General features: G+C 55.8%; 1 protein-coding gene and 1 long non-coding RNA gene across 6 annotated transcripts in view; one reads left to right on the top strand and one right to left on the bottom strand.

The window, feature by feature from the left end:
* Positions 1-9,933, bottom strand: part of LOC137325086 (uncharacterized) — a 75,544-nt gene extending 65,611 nt beyond the window's left edge. The window contains exon 1 of the long non-coding RNA XR_010963812.1: positions 9,757-9,933. This is a non-coding gene — a long non-coding RNA (uncharacterized lncRNA). The remainder of the gene's footprint in view (positions 1-9,756) is intronic.
* Positions 1-14,754, top strand: part of LOC137325085 (choline transporter-like protein 5) — a 355,604-nt gene that overhangs the window by 263,294 nt on the left and 77,556 nt on the right. The window lies entirely within an intron of this gene.

The raw sequence follows: 14,754 nt of genomic DNA, 5'->3' as shown, positions 1-14,754 counted from the left end.
CATCACCACCCCCTCCCTCTCCCCATCACCCGCCCCCTCCCTCTCCCCATCACTGCCCCCTCCCTCTCCCCATCACCACCCCCCTCCCTCTCCCCATCACCGCCCCCTCCCTCTCCCCATCACCGCCCCCTCCCTCTCCCCATCACCCCTCCCTCCCTCTCCCCATCACCGCCCCCCTCCCTCTCCCCATCACTGCCCCCTCCCTCTCCCCATCACCGCCCCCTCCCTCTCCCCATCACTGCCCCTCCCTCTCCCCATCACTGCCCCCTCCCTCTCCCCATCACTGCCCCCTCCCTCTCCCCATCACCGCCCCCTCCCTCTCCCCATCACCTCCCCCTCCCCTCCCCATCACCGCCCCCTCCCTCTCACCATCACCTCCCCCTCCCTCTCCCCATCACTGCCCCCTCCCTCTCCCCATCACTGCCCCCTCCCTCTCCCCATCACCGCCCCCTCCCTCTCCCCATCACCTCCCCCCTCCCTCTCCCCATCACTGCCCCCTCCCACTCCCCATCACTGCCCCCTCCCTCTCCCCATCACTGCCCCTCCCTCTCCCCATCACCGCCCCCTCCATCTCCCCATCACTGCCCCCCTCCCTCTCCCCATCACTGCCCCCTCCCTCTCCCCATCACTGCCCCCTCCCTCTCCCCATCACCTCCCCCTCCCTCTCCCCATCACTGCCCCCTCCCTCTCCCCATCACTGCCCCCTCCCTCTCCCCATCACCTCCCCCTCCCTCTCCCCATCACTGCCCCCTCCCTCTCCCCATCACTGCCCCTCCCTCTCCCCCATCACTGCCCCTCCCTCTCCCCCATCACTGCCCCCTCCCTCTCCCCATCACTGCCCCTCCCTCTCCCCCATCACTGCCCCTCCCTCTCCCCCATCACTGCCCCCTCCCTCTCCCCATCACTGCCCCCTCCCTCTCCCCATCACCGCCCCCTCCCTCTCCCCATCACTGCCCCCTCCCTCTCCCCATCACCGCCCCCTCCCTCTCCCCCATCACTGTCTGCCCCCTCCCTCTCCCCATCACTGCCCCCTCCCTCTCCCCATCACTGCCCCCCTCCCTCTCCCATCACTGCCCCCTCCCTCTCCCCATCACCGCCCCCTCCCCTCCTCCCCACCACTGCCCCCTCCCTCTCCCCATCACTGCCCCCTCCCTCTCCCCATCACCGCCCCCTCCCTCTCCCCATCAGCCTGCCCCCTCCCTCTCCCCATCACCGCCCCCTCCCTCTCCCCATCACTGCCCCCCTCCCTCTCCCCATCACTGCCCCCTCCCTCTCCCCATCACTGCCCCCTCCCTCTCCCCATCACTGCCCCCTCCCTCTCCCCATCACCTCCCCCCTCCCTCTCCCCATCACCGCCCCCCTCCCTCTCCCCATCACTGCCCCCTCCCTCTCCCCATCACTGCCCCCCTCCCTCTCCCCATCACTGCCCCCTCCCTCTCCCCATCACTGCCCCCCTCCCTCTCCCCATCACTGCCCCCTCCCTCTCCCCATCACCTCCCCCTCCCTCTCCCCATCACCGCCCCCTCCCTCTCCCCATCACTGCCCCCTCCCTCTCCCCATCACTGCCCCCTCCCTCTCCCCATCACTGCCCCCTCCCTCTCCCCATCACCGCCCCCCTCCCTCTCCCCATCACCTGCCCCCTCCCTCTCCCCATCACCTCCCCCTCCCTCTCCCCCATCACCGCCCCCTCCCTCTCCCCATCACTGCCCCCTCCCTCTCCCCATCACCGCCCCCCTCCCTCTCCCCATCACTGCCCCCCTCCCCTCTCCCCATCACTGCCCCCTCCCTCTCCCCATCACTGCCCCCTCCCTCTCCCCATCGCCTCCCCCCTCCCTCTCCCCATCACCTCCCCCCTCCCTCTCCCCCATCACTGCCCCCTCCCTCTCCCCATCACCTCCCCCTCCCTCTCCCCATCACCGCCCCCCTCCCTCTCCCCATCACCGCCCCCTCCCTCTCCCCATCACCGCCCCCTCCCTCTCCCCATCACCGCCCCCTCCCTCTCCCCATCACCACCCCCTCCCTCTCCCCATCACTGCCCCCTCCCTCTCCCCATCACCGCCCCCTCCCTCTCCCCATCACTGCCCCCTCCCTCTCCCCATCACTGCCCCCTCCCTCTCCCCATCACCTCCCCCTCCCTCTCCCCATCACCGCCCCCCTCCCTCTCCCCATCACCGCCCCCTCCCTCTCCCCATCACCGCCCCCCTCCCTCTCCCCATCACTGCCCCCCTCCCTCTCCCCATCACCGCCCCCTCCCTCTCCCCATCACTGCCCCCTCCCTCTCCCCATCACCGCCCCCTCCCTCCCCCATCACCGCCCCCCTCCCTCTCCCCATCACAGCCCCCTCCCTCTCCCCATCACCGCCCCCTCCCTCTCCCCATCACTGCCCCCCTCCCTCTCCCCATCACCGCCCCCTCCCTCCCCATCACCGCCCCCTCCCTCTCCCCATCACAGCCCCCTCCCTCTCCCCATCACTGCCCCCTCCCTCTCCCCATCACTGCCCCCTCCCTCTCCCCATCACCTCCCCCTCCCCCTCCCCATCACAGCCCCCTCCCCCTCCCCATCACAGCCCCCTCCCTCTCCCCATCACAGCCCCCTCCCTCTCCCCATCACAGCCCCCCCCCTCCCTCTCCCCATCACTGCCCCCTCCCTCTCCCCATCACTGCCCCCTCCCTCTCCCCATCACCTCCCCCTCCCTCCCTCTCCCCATCACCTCCCCCTCCCTCCCTCTCCCCATCACCGCCCCCTCCCCCTCCCCATCACCTCCCCCTCCCTCTCCCCATCACCGCCCCCTCCCTCTCCCCATCACCTCCCCCTCCCTCTCCCCATCACCGCCCCCTCCCTCTCCCCATCACTGCCCCCTCCCTCTCCCCATCACCGCCCCCTCCCTCTCCCCATCACTGCCCCCTCCCTCTCCCCATCACTGCCCCCCTCCCCCTCCCCATCACTGCCCCCTCCCTCTCCCCATCACCGCCCCCTCCCTCTCCCCATCACTGCCCCCTCCCTCTCCCCATCACTGCCCCCTCCCCTCTCCCCATCACTGCCCCCTCCCTCTCCCCATCACTGCCCCCCTCCCTCTCCCCATCACCGCCCCCTCCCTCTCCCCATCACTGCCCCCCTCCCTCTCCCCATCACCGCCCCCTCCCCTCTCCCCCATCACTGCCCCCTCCCTCTCCCCATCACCGCCCCCTCCCCCTCCCCATCACCGCCCCCTCCCTCTCCCCATCACCGCCCCCCCTCCCCTCTCCCCATCACCTCCCCCTCCCCCTCCCCATCACTGCCCCCTCCCTCTCCCCCATCACTGCCCCCTCCCTCTCCCCATCACTGCCCCCTCCCTCTCCCCATCACCGCCCCCTCCCTCTCCCCATCACTGCCCCCTCCCTCTCCCCATCACCCGCCCCCTCCCCTCTCCCCCATCACTGCCCCCTCCCTCTCCCCATCACCGCCCCCTCCCCCTCCCCATCACCGCCCCCTCCCTCTCCCCATCACCGCCCCCTCCCTCTCCCCATCACCTCCCCCCTCCCCCTCCCCATCACTGCCCCCTCCCTCTCCCCATCACCGCCCCCTCCCTCTCCCCATCACTGCCCCCTCCCTCTCCCCATCACTGCCCCCTCCCTCTCCCCATCACTGCCCCCTCCCTCTCCCCATCACTGCCCCCTCCCTCTCCCCATCACCGCCCCCTCCCTCTCCCCATCACCGCCCCCTCCCTCTCCCCATCACTGCCCCCCTCCCTCTCCCCATCACCGCCCCCCTCCCTCTCCCCATCACCGCCCCCTCCCTCTCCCCATCACTGCCCCCTCCCTCTCCCCATCACCTCACCCTCCCTCTCCCCATCACTGCCCCCTCCCTCTCCCCATCACTGCCCCCCTCCCACTCCCCATCACTGCCCCTACCCCTCCCCATCACTGCCCCCTCCCTCTCCCCATCACTGCCCCCTCCCTCTCCCCATCACTGCCCCCTCCCTCTCCCCATCACTGCCCCCTCCCTCTCCCCATCACTGCCCCCTCCCTCTCCCCATCACTGCCCCCTCCCTCTCCCCATCACTGCCCCCTCCCTCTCCCCATCACTGCCCCCCTCCCTCTCCCCATCACTGCCCCCTCCCTCTCCCCATCACTGCCCCCTCCCTCTCCCCATCACCTCCCCCTCCCTCTCCCCATCACCTCCCCCTCCCCCTCCCCATCACTGCCCCCTCCCTCTCCCCATCACCGCCCCCTCCCCTCTCCCCATCACTGCCCCCTCCCCTCTCCCCATCACTGCCCCCTCCCTCTCCCCATCACTGCCCCCTCCCTCTCCCCATCACTGCCCCCTCCCTCTCCCCATCACCGCCCCCTCCCTCTCCCCATCACTGCCCCCTCCCCCTCCCCATCACCGCCCCCTCCCTCTCCCCATCACCGCCCCCTCCCTCTCCCCCATCACCGCCCCCCTCCCTCTCCCCATCACTGCCCCCCTCCCTCTCCCCATCACCTCCCCCTCCCCCCTCCCCATCACCGCCCCCTCCCTCTCCCCATCACCGCCCCCTCCCTCTCCCCATCACCGCCCCCTCCCTCTCCCCATCACCGCCCCCTCCCTCTCCCCATCACCTCCCCCCTCCCCCCTCCCCATCACTGCCCCCTCCCTCTCCCCATCACCGCCCCCTCCCTCTCCCCATCACCGCCCCCTCCCTCTCCCCATCACTGCCCCCCTCCCTCTCCCCATCACTGCCCCCCTCCCTCTCCCCATCACCGCCCCCTCCCTCTCCCCATCACTGCCCCCTCCCTCTCCCCATCACCGCCCCCTCCCTCTCCCCATCACCGCCCCCTCCCTCTCCCCATCACTGCCCCCTCCCTCTCCCCATCACCTCCCCCTCCCTCTCCCCATCACCGCCCCCTCCCTCTCCCCATCACTGCCCCCTCCCCTCTCCCCATCACTGCCCCCTCCCACTCCCCATCACTGCCCCCTACCCCTCCCCATCACTGCCCCCTCCCTCTCCCCATCACCGCCCCCCTCCCTCTCCCCATCACTGCCCCCTCCCTCTCCCCATCACTGCCCCCCTCCCTCTCCCCATCACTGCCCCCTCCCTCTCCCCATCACTGCCCCCTCCCTCTCCCCATCACTGCCCCCCTCCCTCTCCCCATCACTGCCCCCTCCCTCTCCCCATCACTGCCCCCTCCCTCTCCCCATCACTGCCCCCTCCCTCTCCCCATCACTGCCCCCTCCCTCTCCCCATCACCGCCCCCTCCCTCTCCCCATCACCGCCCCCCTCCCTCTCCCCATCACCGCCCCCTCCCTCTCCCCATCACTGCCCCCTCCCTCTCCCCATCACCGCCCCCTCCCCCTCCCCATCACTGCCCCCTCCCTCTCCCCATCACCGCACCCTCCCTCTCCCCATCACCGCCCCCCTCCCTCTCCCCATCACTGCCCCCTCCCTCTCCCCATCACCGCCCCCTCCCTCTCCCCATCACTGCCCCCTCCCCTCTCTCCCATCACTGCCCCCTCCCTCTCCTCATCACTGCCCCCTCCCTCTCCCCATCACTGCCCCCCTCCCTCTCCCCATCACTGCCCCCTCCCTCTCCCCATCACTGCCCCCTCCCTCTCCCCATCACCGCCCCCTCCCTCTCCCCATCACTGCCCCCTCCCTCTCCCCATCACTGCCCCCCTCCCTCTCCCCATCACTGCCCCCTCCCTCTCCCCATCACCGCCCCACAAGCTTTCGGAGGCTTCCTCCTTCCTCAGGTGAACGTTCACCTGAGGAAGGAGGAAGCCTCCGAAAGCTTGTGAATTTAAAATAAAATTGCTGGACTATAACTTGGTGTTGTAAAATTGTTTACAATTATATAAAGGTGAGTTGTTGTTGTTGTTGCTGCAGCAGCAGTAACATAGAAAATAGGAGCAAGAGTAGGCCATTCGGCCCATCGGGCCTGCTCCGCCATTCAAAATGATCATGGCTGATCGTCTAACTCAGTACCCTGTTCCCGCTTTTTCCCCATATCCCTTGATCCCTTTAGCATTAAGAAATATATCTATCTCCCTTCTTGAATACATCTAATGACTTGGCCTCCACTGCCTTCTGTGGTAGAGAATTCCACAGGTTCACCACCCTCTGAGTGAAGAAATTTCTCTTCATCTCGGTTCTAAATGGCATACCCCGTATCCTGAGACTGTGACCCCTGGTTCTGGACACCCCAGCCATCAGGAACATCCTCCCTGCATCTGGTCTGTCTAGTCCTGTTAGAATTTTATATGTTTCGATGAGATCACCTCTCATCTCTTCTAAACTCTAGTGAATATAAGCCTAGTCGACCCAATCTCTCCTCATACATCAGTCCTGCCATCCCAGGAATCAGTCTGGTAAACCTTCGTTGCACTCCCTCCATGGCAAGGATATCCTTCCTCAGATAAGTAGACCAAAACTGCACACAATACTCCAGATGTGGTCTCACCAAGGCCCTGTATAACTGCAGTAAGACATCCCTGCTCCTGTACTCAAATCCTCTTGCAATGAAGGCCAACATACCATTCGCCTTCCTAACTGCTTGCTGCACCTGAATGCTCGCTTTCAGCGACTGGTGTACAAGGACACCCAGGTCTCGTTGCACCTCCCCTTTTCCCAATCTATCATCATTCAGATAATAATCTGTCTTTCTGTTATTACAACCAAAGTGAATAACCTCACATTTATCCACGTTATACTGCATCTGCCATGTTCTTGCCCACTCACCCAACTTGTCTAAATCACATTGGAGCCTCTTTGCATCCTCCTCACAGCTCACATTCCACCCCAGCTTTGTGTCGTCTGCAAACTTGGAAATGTTACATTCCGTTCCCTCATCCAAATCATTGATATATATTGTGAATAGCTGGGGTCCAAGCACTGATCCCTGCACTACCCCACTAGTCACTGCCTGCTACCCGGAAAAAGACCCGTTTATTCCTACTCTCTGTTTCCTGTCTGTCAACCAATTTTCAATCCATGCCAGTATATTCCCCCCCAATCCCATGTGCTTTAATTTTGCACACTAACCTCTTGTGTGGGACCTTATCAAAAGCCTTCTGAAAATCCAAATACACCACATCCACTGGTTCTCCCCTATCTATTCTACTAGTTACATCTTCAAAAAACCCCAGTAGATTTGTTAAGCATGATTTCCCTTCCATAAACCCATGCTGACTTTGTCCAATCCCGTTAATGCCCTCCAAGTGTTCTCTTATCACATCCTTTATAATAGACTCGAGCATTTTCCCCACTACTGATGTTAGGCTAACTGGTCTGTTGTTGTTGTAGTAGTAGTAGGAAGAATTTAATTAAGGAAAAAATAATCACATATCTCGATAAAGAGAAAGTAATTAGAGGTAGTCCATGTGGATTTCAAAATGTTGATCATTCTTTCAACATTAATAAGTGCGAGATGATGCATTTTTGTTAAACAAAAATAACAGCAGTAATTCTACTCTGAATAGAAGGGATTTGTGTGGGACAGGTTCATAGGACATTAAAGGCAGCACGTCAAGTTGATAGGGCCATTACAAAAGCTAATGGAATTCTAGATTTTACCGCAAGAAGTATAGAATGTAAAAGCCAAGAGGTAATGATGAGCCTATATATAAAACCTTTTAATAAGATCTTGGTTTAGAACACAGTGTGCAGTGTAGGTGTCAGCTGTGGCTCAGTGGGTAGCACTCTCGCCTCTGAGTCAAGAAGATCATGGGTTCAAGTCTCACTCCAGGGATTTGAGCATGTAATTCCAGGCTGATAGTCCCTGTGCAGTCGTGAGGGAGTGCTGCACTGTCAGAGGTGCCGTCTTTTGAATTGAGATGTTAGACCGAATTGAGATGTCTACCCTCTCAGGTGGATGTAAAGGATCCCATGGCACTCGGGAGTTCTCCCCAGTGCCCTGGGCCAATATTTATCCCTCAACCAACAACACTAAAATACAGATTATCTGGTCATTTATCACAATGCTGTTTGTGGGATCTTGCTGTGTGCAAATTGGCTGCTGCGTTTCCTACATTACAACAGTGACTGCACTTTACAAAGTACTCCATTGGCCGTGAAGCACTTTGGGACATTCTGAGGTCATAAAAGGTGCTGTAGAAATGCAAGTTCTTTATTGTTTTCCTGGCCTACAATTGGCTTCTCTTGTCCAACGACAGCACGTTCTCTGAATTTTTAAAACCCATGTTGTTTACTACCAGTTCTCTTCCTTATCTCGTTTCGAACCATCCTCGAGGTCCTTTTGTTTATTATCTATTGGTTGCTCATTATTTTTATCTCATTGGAGCTATTGCAACCTCAATGTCCTTGTTTTCGCCAGCACATAGATGCCAACTGGCATGGAAACCTAGTCTTTTCCCAGATACCTCAATTTAGCCTGGGGAATTTAACCCTTTCCATGTAATTCGAATTTCCAGAAATGCAATTTTAGTTCACATGGCACAATGATTCATAAAAAGCCCAATTATGATCCATAATGTTAAAGATATACAACAATGAAATAGGAAGGAGGCTGAGGCTTGAGAGAGGGTACCATGCAGATTCATTAGCACGCTGCCTGGTATGAGGAAATACAAATCCCAAGAAAGACTTGACAAGCTGGAGCTTTTATCTTCAGAAGAACACAGATAATAGGACAATATGTTTGATGCAGATCAGCCATGATCTAATTGTAAACAATTTTACAACACCAAGTTATAGTCCAGCAATTTTATTTTAAATTCACAAGCTTTCGGAGGCTTCCTCCTTCGTCAGGTGAACGATGTGAAGGAGGTAGCCTCCGAAAGCTTGTGAATTTAAAATAAAATTGCTGGACTATAACTTGGTGTTGTAAAATTGTTTACAATTGTCAACCCCAGTCCATCACCGGCATCTCCACATCATGATCTAATTGAATGGAGGAACAGACTCGAGGAGTTGAATGGCCTTCTCATGTTACTGTGTTTCCTAAGTATTTAAGATGATGAAAGGATGCGACAAGGTAGATAGAAGCAGACAGATTCCAGTAGTTGAGGGGGTCGAGAACGAGGGGCTATAGATAGAAGATTAAAAGAGATTAAGAACAGAGGGCAGGAGAAACTTCTTCACGCAGAGAGTTGTGAGGCCGCGGAATTCACTTCCAGGGTTAGTGGTCGAAGCAGAAACTATGTCAACATTCAGGATTAGATTGGATAGGTGGATGAAGGGATACGGAGGGTAAATGGGATTTGGACTAGTTGCTCATGTGGAGGGTAAATGCCAACACGGACTGATTGGGCCGAGTGGCCTGTTTAGGTATTATAACCTCTACGATGGTATGGAAGTTAACAAAGTTGAGAGGGCAGACGGGGCCTCGGTTTAACGTCTCATCCGAAAGACAGCACCTCCGACAGTGCGGCACTCCCTCAAATCTACACTGAATCAGCCTAACGGACATCATGGGGGTAATTTTAACCCCACTTCTGGGTTTAACCCAGGCGTGTTTGGAGCGCACACAACAGACACCCCGAACTCCCGCCCCCGCTTAAAGCTGCCGGGCTGATAATTAAGGGGGAAATGTACCTCATTGAAATAGTTGAGGTACTTAATTTTTTGTGTATTACAGAAGTAAAACAATTTTAACTTTACTTGTTCGGGTTCCTCAATTCACGTCAGGTGAAAGCAGGTGGGAAGGGCCGGATCCATGGGGTGAGGTGAGGGCCTTTATTGCTGTGCTGGTGGGTCCGGAGGAGCAGGAGTGCTTCATCCAGGCCCAACAAGCTCACCTGTCAAACTGGCTGCCTGGGAAACCTGGAAGATCAAATTCTTACCTTCAATTGAGTTGCGATCACAGATGGCGACACACTCACTTGGCTTCCAGGTTCCCCACACGAACGTCTAAAGACAGCACCTCCGGATAAAATCATGCCCCGCGTTTCATCAAAGTGGATTAGTGGGATCCACGATCAGTGTGAGTCGTGTCCGAGGCTTTGCTGCTCTCAGTCCAAGGTCTGCCTCAGGATGGGGAGTTTAACCACGGGCCTTTTTAATCACAGAACAAATAATCTGAATAAAAACGCGTTTTAAGGTCATAGAATAAACACAGGCATAGATAGTCCCAGCCCAGTGGTTTCTTTCATTGTCATCAGTTCCAGATATGTCTTTAGGGGGCGTCTTGCCAAAGTAGGAACAGGAGGAGGCCATTCAGCCCCTCGAGCCTGTTCCGCCATTCAATTAGATCATGGCTGATCTGTATCTTAACCCCACCTACCCGCCTTGGTTCCGTGTCCCTTAATCCCCTTACCGAACAGAAATCTATCAATCTCAGTTTTGAAATTTTCAATTGACCCCCAGCCTCAACAGCCTTTTGGGGGAGAGAGTTCCAGATTTCCACTCCCCTTTGTGTGAAGAAATGCTTCCTGACATCACCCCTGAACGGCCGAGCTCTAATTTTAAGATTATTCCCCCTTGTTCTGGACTCTCCCACCAGAGGAAATAGTTTCTCTCTATCTACCCTATCAAATTCTTTAATCACCTTAAACACCTCGATGGGATCACTCCTTAATCTTCTAAACTCAAGAGAATACAAGCCTAGTCTTTGGAACTTGTCCTCATAATTTAACCCTTTAATCCCCGGTATCATTCTGGTGAACCTGCACTGCACCCTCTCCAGGGCCGATATATCCTTCCTGAGGTGCGGTGCCCAGAACTGAACCCAGTCTCCAGATGGGGTCTGACCAGAACTTTATATATCTGTAACATAGAAAGAATGAACAAACTTGTATTTATGTTACACTTTATCACCTCTCTTCTGGAGAATTACTTTGCAGTGTTGTGCCTGTTGTGAAGTTTGGCAAACATAGCAGCCATTTTGCTTGCAAACAGGTCCCATAAAGAGCGAATGGTGCGCCCGGGTAATTCTGCTTTGTGGGGATGCTGCTGGAAAGTAGACTGTTATCCAGGCCACCGGGAGAATGCTAAACTCTTCTCTTAACAGTCACCTAAACAGGCAGATAGCAACGGGGTTTGCAGAAAGTAAAGTTAATCAACAATCTCCATTGGTGAGGGGCGCCCTTGATCGTGTATAAGAACGCAGGACTGAAATATTCCTGACAGAAGTCGTCGAATGTGGAACAATGCCACTCAGAACTTTACAAAGTATCTTAAGGCTAAATAAATTGCGGATGATTGTTTACAGGAACCAGTTGGCACTGGGTGTCCCAGCTAATTGATTAGCCTGTGGTCTGGCCGTCTTATTAATCTTTCTTGGGAAGAAAATCATACATAAAGTGGATAAAGAATCAATATTGTGATGGATGGTTCTGGGCCCGTCTGATCATGATGTCATCTCCACCGAGTATTAGACACAGACATTCACACACCAACAAAATGGAGTTGAACCAACACAAAAATACCTCAGTGAATGACCAACACACTAAGAACGTCCCACCATCTTGGTTGAATCATTATTTACTAAAAACTAAATGGTACAATTTTAAAGAGGGTGCAGGAACAGAGAGACCTGGTGGTTCACGTACACAAATATTTGAAGGTGGCAGGACAAGTCGATAAGACCGTTTTAAAAAAAAAAGCATACGGGATCCTGGGCTTTATTAATAGAGGCAGAGAGTACAAAAGCAAGGAAGTTATGCTAAACCTTTATAAAACACTGGTTAGGCCTCAGCTGGAGTATCGTGTTCAATTCTGGGCACCGCACTTTAGGAATGATCTCAAGGCCTTGGAGAGGGTGCAGAGGAGATTTACTAGAATGGGACCAGGGATGAGGGACTTCAGTTATGTGGAGAGACTGGAGAAGCTGGGGTGGTTCTCCTTAGAGCAGAGAAGGTTAAGGGGAGATTTAATAGAGGTGTTCAAAATTATGAGGGGTTTTGATAGAGTGGATAGGGAGAAACTTTTTCCACTGGCAGGAGGGTCAGTAACCAGAGGACACAGATTTAAGGTGATCGGCAAAAGAACCAGAGGGGAGATGAGGAGAATTTTTTTTACACAGCGAGTTGTTCTGATCTGGAATGCGCTGCCTGAAAGGACGGTGGAAGCAGATTCAATAATAACTTTCAAAAGGGAATTGGAAAAATACTTGAAAAGGAGAAATTTACAGGGCTATGGGGAAAGAGCAGGGGGGAGTGGGACTAAAAGAAAAAAGAAGAAAGACTTGCATTTATACAGGGCCTTTCATGACCTCAGTATGTCCCAAAGTGCTTTACAGCCAATGAAGTACTTTTTGAAGTGTAGTCACTGTTGTAATGTAGGTCTGACAAACAGAGGGATAAATATTGGCCAAGACACCCGGTTGAACTGCCCTGCTCTTCTTCAAATAGTACCGGGGGATCTTTTAAGTCCATCTGAGAGGGTGCATTTATATAGCGTCTTTAACGTAGTAAAACGTCCCAAGGTGCTTCACAGGAGCAATTATCAGACCAAAATTTGACACCGAGCCACATTAGGAGATACTAGGACAGGTGACCAAAAGCTTGGTCAAAGAGGTAGGTTTAAAAAGAGAAGAGAGAAGTGGAGAAGCGGAGGCGGAGAGGTTTAGGGAGGGAATTCCAGAGCTTAGGGCCCAGGCAGCTGAAGGCACGGCCGCCAGTGGAGGGGTGAATAGGCCAGAGGCCAGAATTGGAGGAGCGCAGAGATCTCGGAGGGTTGTAGCGCTGGAAGTGGTTTCGGTGATAAGGGAGGGGTGAGGCCATGGAGGGATTTGGACGCAAGGATGGGAACCCAATCCGTGAGTGATAGCAGGTTATTCAACTGCGTGATGCATCACGGGCAAGACCAAGCCTGCCCCCATCCGAAGTCCACGGGTGTACTTTCGGGCTGGAGTCACCGCACGGTGATCAGAGGCCTGGCTGATTCTACCCCCCCCCCCCCCCCCCCCAGGTCAGGCTGTGGTTGAATGCTGCACCCATCAGATAGATCAGGGCAGATGGGGGATTGAACCTTGGGACGTTCTCACTTGTGTGGCTCAATTACACACTTCACCGACCCCAGCACTGGGGGAGCTCCAGTCTGTTTCTCAATGACAAGTGGCCGGCCTCGGCAGCAGGAAGTCTTTCCTGTGAGGGAAAGTAGGGAAGTCAAGATTGAAGGGAAGCCGGATAATCTAATGTTGTGTAGATCGGATTTAAGACTTGTTAAAAACACGGTAGAGGGTAAAGTAACAACTAAAGCAAATCCCGACCGAGAAACAATAATTGAGTCCAGTGAGGCCTGGAATGAGGGGACGGAGATACCAGGTTGAATATAGGAGGTTTAGGACAGAGAGCAGGAGAAAGGTTTTTTTTTTACACAGGGACTGTGGAATGCACTAGTGATTGAAGCAGAGACCAGGTCAAGAACAGGTTAGAGAGGTGGTTAAAGGAAAGGGGAAGAAAGAGATATATGAACAGAACGGGAACATGGGATGGACCACTGCTTGTGAAGTGGATCAACTCCAATATGGAGATGGGCCGAATGGCCAGTTTCCGTGTTGTGATTTCGATGTATTTCTATGTCCATCAATCCCTCTCCATCTCGGAGTCTGTTTCTGATTATTCTATCATGGGCTCTCACCCCCACTCCCTCATCACCCGTTAATTCCCTTACTTTAAGGAGCATTTTGTCCCTTACCAGGGTTGCCAACCCTCCAGGAATGTCCTGGAGTCTCCAGGAATTGGAGATTAATCTCCAGGACACTGCTGTGAGCAAAATCAGGGGAGAAAAATAATAGGGGCATGAAAAAAAAGATTGTGGTTTTTGTTTCATTTCCTTCGAACACTTTTGTTTATCAGTTACAAAAATATTGGAGATGGGAACAAAGGCTGTTAGACTGAGAGTCAAGAATCATCCAATCGGGTAATGAAGAGCCCTGTTGCTCTCTGATTGGCCGTGGGAAGGTGGGGCATCGCGAGAATGAATGTGTCGGGCGGGGCATCGTGTTTCTTTTACGATTTTGTTTCAACACTTTTGTGTATTAATTATAAAAATATCGATGGTAGCCATGATGTGGAGATGCCGGTGATGGACTGGGGTTGACAATTGTAAACAATTTTACAACACCAAGTTATAGTCCAGCAATTTTATTTTAAATTCACAAGCTTTCGGAGGCTTCCTCCTTCCACATCGTTCACCTGAGGAAGGAGGAAGCCTCCGAAAGCTTGTGAATTTAAAATAAAATTGCTGGACTATAACTCGGTGTTGTAAAATTGTTTACAATAAAAATATCGGACAGGGGGATAAAAAAAGAGGCGTTTGACTGACAGTCAAGGTCATCCAATTGGGTAATGAAGAGTCTGCTCGCTTTCCAATTGGCTGGGAAGGCGGGATACCGCGAGGATGGACATGTCGGGTGACCAATGGCGGGAGTGTGTGGGCGGGGCATCGGAGGATGGACGTGTCCGGTGACCAATGGTGGTAGTGGGGGGGGCATCGCGAGGATGGACGTGTCGGGTGACCAATGGCGGTAGTGTGGGGGGGGGGGCATCGCGAGGATGGACGTGTCGGGTGACCAATGGTGGTAGTGTGGGGGCGGGGCAGGGCATCCCGAGGATGGACGTGTCGGGTGACCAATGGCGGTAGTGTGGGGGGGGCATCGCGAGGATGGACGTATCGGGTGACCAATGGCGGTAGTGTGGGGGGGCGGGGCATCGCGAGGATGGACGTGTCGGGTGACCAATGGCGGTAGTGTGGGGGGGCGGGGCATCGCGAGGATGGACGTGTCGGGTGACCAATGGCGGTAGTGTGGGGGGGGCGGGGCATCGCGAGGATGGACGTGTCGGGTGACCAATGGCGGTAGTGTGGGGGGCGGGGCATCGCGAGGATGGACGTGTCGG

The sequence above is a fragment of the Heptranchias perlo genome, chromosome 9, assembly GCF_035084215.1.
Source record: "Heptranchias perlo isolate sHepPer1 chromosome 9, sHepPer1.hap1, whole genome shotgun sequence".
In the NCBI taxonomy this organism is placed as follows: domain Eukaryota; kingdom Metazoa; phylum Chordata; class Chondrichthyes; order Hexanchiformes; family Hexanchidae; genus Heptranchias; species Heptranchias perlo.
The sequence above is the reverse complement of the archived record's forward strand: the minus strand, read 5'-3'. Positions and strand labels throughout refer to the sequence as shown.